The sequence below is a fragment of the Salmo salar genome, chromosome 21 (genome assembly GCF_965601325.2).
Source record: "Salmo salar chromosome 21, fSalSal1, whole genome shotgun sequence".
In the NCBI taxonomy this organism is placed as follows: domain Eukaryota; kingdom Metazoa; phylum Chordata; class Actinopteri; order Salmoniformes; family Salmonidae; genus Salmo; species Salmo salar.
In genome coordinates, this window is record NC_138311.1 from 19600760 (window position 1) to 19606957 (window position 6198).

Below are 6198 nucleotides of genomic sequence, written 5' to 3' on the forward strand. Positions count from 1 at the left end.
CATTTCCTCATCTCAGTGATGGGGAGCTGAGGGCCACACATCAGATACCAGGATGAAATATGGGAGCACACACACCCCTCCCCCTCCCCAAACTTCATTAGCGGTTGTCATCGATAGGTAATGCTGAGGAGTAGGTGCTGAGAGACATGCTATCTCTTCCAGCATTCAATAATTCAATACCCTGGCCCTCTATAACATGTCTATTAACCACGGGCTCCATGTATCTCATAATTAACTCAAAGGTCTGTATCTGCGAGGGTCACTAAAGGGTTTGGCCTTGTGTCTGTCCACATCTGACAACTGTGTCCCCTCTCTTCCCAAAGGAGACGTGATTATGTGTCACATAATGAGGAGCCTCAGAGGAACTCTGTGACAAAGAATCATGGGCGGTGAAGGTTGTCACCACTATATATGAGATATGGTCACAGCAGTAGGATCAGCTTTCCCAGGACTGGGTGGACAGAGAGAGAGACAGGTGAATCTGACAGACAGGCTGAGGATAGGAGTGAGAGGTCAGGGGTCAGGTTTGAAGTATTGGACATGAAAGCTGATCTGGTTAAGCTCTTGTTTCCATCTTAATTTGAAAAGGACGGTGATGTCCCTCTGCTCTAACTAGGAGCATCCTGGAGGTCCCCATAGAAAACAACAGAACAAAAGTTAGAGAAAACGAGAAGGTTATCAGTTGAAATTAAAATCTGTCAGGTAGTGAAGAGTATTCCTTCCTGTGTTTGTTTAACTGAAGTCAGCACAATGTGGAGAGGATTGATGGGTGCATGTATTGTGTTGTATGTCAGTACGCCACATCGACTCTCATTGCCTTACTTTTATGTGAAAAAAGAAAAAAAACATAGCCTGTGACTTTAAAGACTCTCCTGTCCTCCTCTGTGTCTTTGGCAGTTCCTTTGGTCTAAGGAGAATGAGATCTACCCCTTCTCCTCTTTCATCTCTCCTTCCTTTCTTCTCCCTCTCTCTCTCTCCCACAGTATGCCTTTAGAAAGCGTGTCTGTTTACCGCTATCCCGTTTTTGAGTGTGTCTCTGTGTGTCTGTGTGTGTCTCTGTGTGTCGTGTGTGTGTGTGTGTGTGTGTGTGTGTGTGTGTGTGTGTGTGTGTGTGTGTGTGTGTGTGTGTGTGTGTGTGTGTGATCCACAGCATGGGAAAAGGAGCGCTCCTACACAAACAGGAAGAAAGACATCTATCATGAGTACAAATCCCCCCCGCCGCCACACACACACACACACACACACACACACACACACACACACACACACACACACACACACACACACACACACACACACACACACACACACACACACACACACACACACACACACACACACCACACACACACACACCCTTTATCTTAGAACCTGCAAGCGTTCTCCACTGTAACAATGGGTATATCCTGAAGGCTTAGGTCACAGTGACGGAGTGAGTAATGGTGTGAGTGTGTGAAAACTCTGGAACTGGCGAAAGGGAAGAGGCCAAGGACAGGCCTTACTCAATACCCAACATCACTCAAAAGGCTTTTACTGCAACAAGGAAGGCTCATACTTCATTCCTTATTAGTCATACCAAAACTTCTCACTCAACACTTCACATCACAGCATTAATCAAACGTTTTAGAGCAGGAAGCACAGCTCAACGGCTCTCTGCTTATGAATACAGGCATGAAGCAGCAGTTTGGAGGTTTTTAGAGGAGCAGAAGCCGGAACGTTGCTGGTTCACATCCCAGATATGGACTTGGCTGATGTGTAGAGGTGAGATGAATGCCAAGTTATCATGATTGACCTCAGGGTAATTTACAGAAAACACAGTTGATAAGATGGTAACCCTGGAGGTTGGCAAGGAGGCACTTAACCCCCGCTTTACCCACCCCTTCCTCTCCCAAAAATAAAACCGTTCTTTTCAGGAGAAGAGTCAATTGTTGTCACACGAGAGCAGGCTGATGGATGCATGTGTCATGTCTTAGCTCATACCCAGTGTGTATCGGAGTGACAGGGGTCTGCAGCTGGGGGGGCGACTGCACCCCTTCTGCACCCCATCGGCTTCAGTGTCCTGGCTGGGCACAGCTGTGTTTCTCCCAGGGTGACAATATGGAGTGTGTAGAGATGTGGGGGAGAGGTGGGGTGCTGGGAAAGATCCAGGGTGTGACAGGGAGCCTGGGTCTGTTTGTAGGAGCTGATCGTGTTAGCTTTCATTAGAGCTCCACCACTAGGCTAATTTCACAGTGTGTTTGTCAGGGTTGGGCCGCTCAAAGAGCTGGGTGCCGGGGGGACAAAGGAGAAGGGACCAGGGTCTCGCTAGGGCTCTTGCCAGGGGGTAGAAGCTCACACATGGCCCCACCAGGAGTCAATGCCCCCCCCCCCCTCTCCACCTGCTGTTCTGCACCAAAGCTAACGTGATGCTGTGCTGGAAAACTTTGAATGAATAGATTTTTCTTTTCATTTCTTTTCAAAGTAATAATTTAGGGATTGTGTTTATCATCAGCAGCTGTAGGCTCCATAGTTTATATGTGTTGTGAACTTCTAAACTAAATTATGTGTCTGTGAATAGACTTCGAAGTAAATGCATCATTTTTTCTCACACTCTTGCTTTCTCCCGCTCCCTCTCGATTTGATGAGCACCAAAACACTGCAATTAGAGCTGTAAGCTCTTGAGACAGGAGTTTGAGCTGTAGTGGTTCTCTAGCCTGCATTGAGACTCCTGGAAGTGACTTATTAAGTCTGAGAAAGTCTGAGGATCAATAGAGCACAGTCTGTTGATTTCTCACAGCGCTGAGTGTAGTAAGACGAGTCTGTGCCTGTTGCTTACGTGGAAGTGGAGAGAGACCAGCCCTTCTCCTCATTTCCTCCCCCTCACCACTGCCCGTCCGGGGGTTAGACATGATCACAAAGAGCCCCTGAGTCATGCCCCCTCCTCTAGGACACACACACACACACACACACACACACACACACACACACACACACACACACACACACACACACACACACACACACACACACCTAGTCTTTGACTGATGTCCTGAGTAAACCGAAGTGTGTGATTGATACATCATATCCATCACCTCATCTGTCTAGGGCACAGTATGGTGTCATCCCCCTCGCCCCTCATTGTGAGTGTGTGCAACAGTGTGTGTGTGTGTGCACGCTCGCGTGTGTGTGTGACAAATCTAATTGGACTTTAAAGAGGCAGGGGTAATCTAATGTATTTGACGTGAGTCCATGGTGTTTTGTGAGTCCATATGTGCACATGAGAGTGAAAGTAAGTGAAGTGGTTGCGCACAGGGCACGGGGGAATGCGCACGTGTCAGACACAATCTAGATGTCACGTGCCTTAAACGAGACTCTTTCTCTGTGTTCCTCTCCTCATCCATCTCCCTGACATAGGCAGAAACAGTAGCCTCAGTCCCTTAGCAGAGCAGAGCTGCAGGGGGTGCTGCTAACCGTAGGTGGGCCTAGATGGTATGTATGGAAGCCTTGTCTGGCCTGTTCCTGAGGACACCCCACAGTAGCTGAGCTGACCCCTGAATGCACCGCCAGGGCCCAAACTCGTTTGTCTTCCACAGATATCACTGTGATAACGTGAGGAGGAGAAGGGAGGGAAGGGGTAGTATCAACCCCATCTGGAGATAACTAGGAACAGAGGTGAGGGGTACAGAGAAAGGACAGAGAGTTTATTGGCAGACAATTTGGTACTCCCCCATCTCTTTTAGGAAAGGCGTTGGAGATGGACTGATGAGATAGCTTTTGTATCTAATGGTAGAGGAGTGAATGAGAGTGTTTGGTGAAGCAGATAAAATCCTAGTATAACTATACTGGAGTCTCAATTTGGCTATGGTTGACATGGATGTCTTCCCAACTTATCCCTCTCTCCAGCACTGGTCTGATCAGCACCCTGGTATTATGAGACCCAGAGGGCAGCTTAACACAGGACATGAAAGAGGACACATTATTTTATCCAAACAATAGGTTTATATGGGCCTTCCTTAATCCCAATTCAATATGGAGGTTAGGAGATAGCCGCACTAGATGTGGCTTTTCTCCTCTCTGATGAAACAGTAAAATAGTCCCCGCCTCTCAGGGGTACTACTAAACTTAGCTGACCTCTGACCTGGAACTTAAACCCCGAAACCTCCAGTCATAAACCGCCCCTGCTCTGGGGTTGTAAACATTGTTAATTGGTAGGCAGAAGGAAAAGTGGTGTGGTATAAAACCAGTATTCTGCGAAGCTCAAGACCCAAACGGGGTGACGTTGAAGGGTTTTCAAATCAACTGGCTGTTTTGATTTCCGGGTTGGAACTGATCATGTATTTGAAGCAGAAAATCTACCTTTGCATAAAGTTTAATAATCAAGGGATAAAGTAATCCCCCCACACACACATACACCCTTCAGTGTTATGCTCTGTAAAGGCGGGTTGACAGGCCCTTTGATGGCAGTGATGGGCGTGACACTGTGTCTCTAAAACGGAGTGGACTGATTTAAAACACCACTGACACCTCATACCAGCCCTTTCGACACCCTTAAGAATCCCCTACGGCACCCCCTGTGTGACACGTAGCACCTTAGCACTGTCACCCCTGACCCCTCACCCCTCACCTCCCACCCTCTATGGTCAAGATTACCCATCCACCCCTCATAGACACAGACACAAAAATGCTTATATGGTGTAACTAAGTCCTCATGAAAGAAGGGGGGAGGTATTAACTTTGGGTAATCAATCAATAAATTAATGTTTGATTGAATATCCAGGTCCAGCATTGACAGTGGTTCAAACATTGACAATAGTGTTAAGACACACCACGTGAAATGATTTGGTCAAATAAAATAAAATAAAATGTTGTTGGTCACATACACGTGTTTAGCAGATTTCAGTGCGGGTGTAGCGAAATGCTGTGTTTCTAGCTCTAACAGTGCAGTAATACCTAACAATTTCACAACAATACACACAATATTCGGGTGGTTGTTGTCCTTGATGATCTTTTTGGTCTTCCTGTGACATTGGGTGCTGCATGTGTCCTGGAGGGCAGGTAGTTTGCCCCTGGTGATGCGTTGGGCAGACCCTACCACCCTCTGGAGAGTCCTGCGGTTGTGGGCGGTGCAGTTGCCATACCAGGTGATGATACAGCCCAATAGGATGCTCTCAATTTTGCATCTGTAAAAGTTTGTGAGGGTTTTAGGTGCCAAGCCAAATTTCTTCAACCTCCTGAGGTTGAAGCGGTGCAGTTGCGCCTTCTTCACCACACTGTGTGGGTAGACCATTTCAGTTTGTCAGTGATGTGTACACCGAGGAACTTGAAGCTCTCATCCTTCTCCACTGCAGTCCCGTTGATGTGGATAGGGGGGTGCTACCTCTGCTGTTTCCTGAAGTCCACAATCAGCTCCTTTGTTTTACAGGAGGGGACTGAGATGGACACATTTACGGAATATGAACGTAAACACTTTAGTCAGCTGATCTGTGCATTCTCTGAGGACGCGGCTTGAGATGCCATCTCGGCCGGCAGGGTTAATACGCTTAACCTGTTGGGGCTAGGGGGCAGTATTTTCACGGCTGGATAAAAAAACGTACCCGATTTAATCTGGTTACTAATCCTACCCAGTAACTAGAATATGCATATACTTATTATATATGGATAGAAAACACCCTAAAGTTTCTAAAACTGTTTGAATGGTGTCTGTGAGTATAACAGAACTCATTTGGCAGGCAAAACCCTGAGACATTTTCTGACAGGAAGTGGATACCTGATGTGTTGAATTACCTTTAAGCCTATGCCATTGAAACACACAGGGGTTGATTAATGTTTTGGCACTTCCTATTGCTTCCACTAGATGTCACCAGCCTTTACAAAGTGTTTGGAGTCTTTTACTGTGAGATCTGACCGAACAAGAGCCATGGAACGGTGATGGCCGATTAGACACTGGCGCGCGAGTTCATGTTGGGTACCCTCGTTCCAATACGTTATAAAAGAGAATGCATTCGTCCACCTTGAATATTATTCATGTTCTGGTTAAAAAAGGCCCTAATGATTTATGCTATACAACGTTTGACATGTTTGAACGAACGTAAATATATTTTTTCCCCTCGTTCATGAAGTGAAGTCCGGCGGACTTAGATCATGTGCTAACAAGACGGAGATTTTTGGACATAAATGATGAGCTTTTTTGAACAAAACTACATTCGTTATGGACCTGTG